This window comes from Arachis duranensis, chromosome 10 (assembly GCF_000817695.3).
Source record: "Arachis duranensis cultivar V14167 chromosome 10, aradu.V14167.gnm2.J7QH, whole genome shotgun sequence".
NCBI lineage: Eukaryota > Viridiplantae > Streptophyta > Magnoliopsida > Fabales > Fabaceae > Arachis > Arachis duranensis.
This window is the reverse complement of record NC_029781.3, coordinates 7,980,168-7,983,699: the sequence shown is the minus strand read 5'-3', so window position 1 is coordinate 7,983,699 and position 3,532 is coordinate 7,980,168. Positions and strand designations below refer to the sequence as shown.

The following is a 3,532-nucleotide window of genomic DNA, read 5'->3' as shown; positions in this document are numbered from 1 at the left end:
ATAACCATAACATTAGAGTAAAAATAAAAGATCCTAAAACTGCAATTTTTCTTCATTGTCAACTTAGTTTATTAATTAATAGTAAGCTTTCATGGCTACCTCCTATTCAATAGAACTCACATGTTCTGAAAAACCATCTTTATGGCCTATAACCGAAGAAAATTCATTTTATAATTGCTTCCATATAAACTTTTGTTGTACCAATCAAATGATCCAACATAAAAAATTTACCAAGAAATCAACTTCTAAATCACATATTGATGATGAATTCTCTTCTTTTACTTCTACTACTGTCAACCAAATCTTTTCGGTTCCTTGGTATAGAATTCCTAGTTATTTGCAACCCACCACTGATGATGACAAAGAGAAATTCAAATACTTGCAAGAAACCTTCACTTCAATGTTCTTATCAACTGAGCTATTAGATGAAATTATGCCTTCCATATGCAAATTTGCCAGGGAGATTATGAAAATGTCTAGATGTGACCGCTACGCAGGAATTTGGCCATTTGATGTGAAGCTTCGAGTCACCACATCTATTGTTGTCGATGAAGGTGATGATTGTGAATCTCTTGGAGAGAATCTTGGAGAGAATGAGATGCCAGCACATGATGATTGTTGGGACGAGAGTGAAGATGCTTATGCATGGGAGATAAACTGATACTATTATTAATTTGTTGAATCAATTTTCTTTCGTTTTAGTTTATAATTATTTTGAAGTAGTGTCCTATAGATCTGTTTTTTTTTTTTTTACTCCTTTCAAAACATTGAATTTTTAGATTGTAACATTATTTTTGTTGATATTTATGAATAAAGAATTAGTTTGTACAAATCTCTTTTTTATGTATTTATTTTAGTATAAATAAAAAGATTCGAATTCACAGTTTCTTAAGTAAATATGAAGAAATTATATGAAGAAATTATGAGTCTGTTTGACAAACACGTTGGAAGCACAAAAAAATACGTTCAATTTTTTTGGACGCTTGTTTGTCTAATTTTTTTTTCCTCTAAACGCGAACATGATTCTGGATTTGAACTCCGGTTTACCAAAAACAAGCTTTTGTGTGAAAAATTAATTGACATTCTATTATAACACATTGGCATGTAAAAGTATGATCTAATTTTAAGTCTTTAGTTTCACGGAAACCTAACCTCAAACTAAAACACTCGCATCACACCACACACTCTCTCCACTCTCCAGAGGGCCGCACTCACCCACGCTCACGCCCGTAACCTCAAAACTCTCCACTATACGCCGGCGACGGACACCTTCACAGTCGCATCGCCGTTCAGCATCATAGTTAGCAGCCACACACTTCCTCTGCTCTTCGGTTTTGTCGTCGCCGTTGTCCCCCGTTCGTCTCCATCCAACCTCTATCCGTCGTCCCTCCGTTTCTAGCTTGGTGTCTCACCGTCGTGTCTGTTCGGTTTTTTCATCCTGCTCTAGTCTCGAGTCTCAGGTAATTCTTCTAATTATTTGTTGGTTTTGATTTCTTTTTGATCTGACCTTATTTTTTTATTTTGATTTTGTCTTGTTAATTCTAAATTTCTAATTTTTGTGTTCGGATTCTGATTTATGGCTGTTATTCTAATTTTTGTGTTCTGATTTATAATTTATAATTTATTATTGGTTGTTGGCTGGGACATTTCTAATTTGTTATTGATTTTTTTGGTTCTGATTCTTGATTTTTAATTCTGATTTTCTTGGCCGTTGTTCTTAATTCTTGATTTGTTATGCGTTTGAAACTTTGAATTGTGGTTGTGAACATAATGAATATTTCATCGATCTCTTGGATAACTGCATAAGCAAAGTGACATGATCTGTTTTGAAAATGTTTTGAAAACCGGATCGGACCAGCTGGTCGAACCGGTTTAACCGGGAATCGCAAAAAAAGGTCCGGTCCAGTGTCTAAAACCGCCCAATCTAAAACGATGTCGTTTCCTTTCTTGAAAGGGAAAAACAGAAAGGGATTGCAGTATTGCACGCGTTATCACCCCTTCTCCAGCTCCTTACTTCAGTAAATGCCCTAGCCTCCACCAAAGAAAGCAAACCCTAGCAGCCTCAACCAATCGTTGTCGCCGTCTGTCGGAGTGAGAGAGTGCTGCTGCCGTCCGTCGCACTCAAGAACTCCCGTCTTCGGCCCTCAGGCCTCTCGCCGGATCCTCCGCTCGTGTGCTCGCATCTCGCCTCTCTCATATGTGCTCGGCTGCTCGCGCCTCCCTCCGCGAGTGAGTGCTCGAGCTGTGCGTGTTGGTTGCTGCTCGTCGTCCGTGGTTGTCTCTGCTAGATTCTGCCTCCCAGTGTCACTCGAATCTCGTCTCAGTCACTGGCATCTCGTGGTTCGTCTGTCTCGTCGCCAGCGGCAGAAGCAACTCGTGGGGTTGTCTCTTGCTTCGTCTCCTTCGGTGGGGTGGTCGCCGACTCGCCGTCGACCATTGGTGAGTCCCTGCACCATCGCTTCCCTGTTCTCTCTTTTTCAGATTTTCCTTCTCCCTGTATTTTTGCATGTTGCTGAATTGCTAATCAATAAATTTGTCTTGTTGCTGTAAATCGGGACTTTACTAAGATTTGTTAAATTTGTTGCTGTAACTTGAATTTGTTGCATCCCAGTCACAGAATCAGAACAGAATGCTCAGTCAGTGCTTGGTTGATTGGCTTTGCTCACTGATTGTATTTGATGATAGATTTTAAATTGATAACTTTTAAATTTTAAATTTGGACTGCCTATGTTACTGATTCACTGTTCCTTCAGTGTTTTTTGTTGTTATTAATCATTGTGATGAGCTTTGTTAAAATTGGGTTGAAAAATGTTAATCTTTCTTCATTTTTCATTGTTCTTAACTTCCGTTCTTATTAAAAAATTTGCAATTAGTGATCTTTTGATTTATTATATGCTTCATGTTTTTAATTTCACTCTGCTTATGGGATTTGAAATCAGTTTATGATAACTGTGATGCAATTATTTAGTTGGATAACTGATGTAATTATTCAGTTCAAGAGATTGAGTTTTTCTGTTCTCATTATTAGTAAGACATGGATAGTTTAGAATTTTCTATTTATTTCCCTTACTTCTGAAGTTCGTTATTTCAAAAGGTTCAGTGTTGGCTTCAACTTTCAAATGGGAATTGGGAGCTGGTGAAGATAATAACATCTTCTTGAACTGAGTCTGTTGTTTCACTGCCTGATGGGAAAGTAAGATATGATCTAGAATTACGATAGTACACAGTGATGTTTGTTCCATTTGGCTGGACTCAGTGAGACAACTGGAAAATGTTCTTTTTTGGTCTGATTAACTAACTTCAATATTTAACCTTGTTAATCATATCTTGTACAATTCAGACAAAAAGCAGGGCCTATTTTGGTTGCCATAACCTTGTTAATTTTGCATATTTTGATGATTAATTACATTTGGTTGGTGATAGTTTGCGTAGGGTTTTAAATTTGAAAGATATTTTATGATGTTTATTTATAATTTATTTATTATTTTTATCATGGAACGGTTTTTTCGTTTGAACCACAGTTAGACCGATT

The 3,532-nt window shown here is 36.9% G+C and overlaps 1 protein-coding gene across 9 annotated transcripts in view; it reads left to right on the top strand.

Annotated features, from left to right (window-relative positions):
• The first annotated feature begins 1,134 nt into the window (after window positions 1-1,134).
• Window positions 1,135-3,532, top strand: part of LOC107468885 (uncharacterized) — a 5,686-nt gene continuing 3,288 nt past the window's right edge. For 2 of the 9 annotated variants that reach the window (XM_052255334.1, XM_052255336.1), the window contains exons 1-3: window positions 1,135-1,460; window positions 1,955-2,439; window positions 3,095-3,193. The gene's annotated coding sequence lies outside the window, so the exon portion shown is untranslated. The remainder of the gene's footprint in view (window positions 1,461-1,954; window positions 2,440-3,094; window positions 3,194-3,532) is intronic. The other 7 variants (XM_052255335.1, XM_052255337.1, XM_052255341.1 and 4 more) reach the window with 5 other exon arrangements.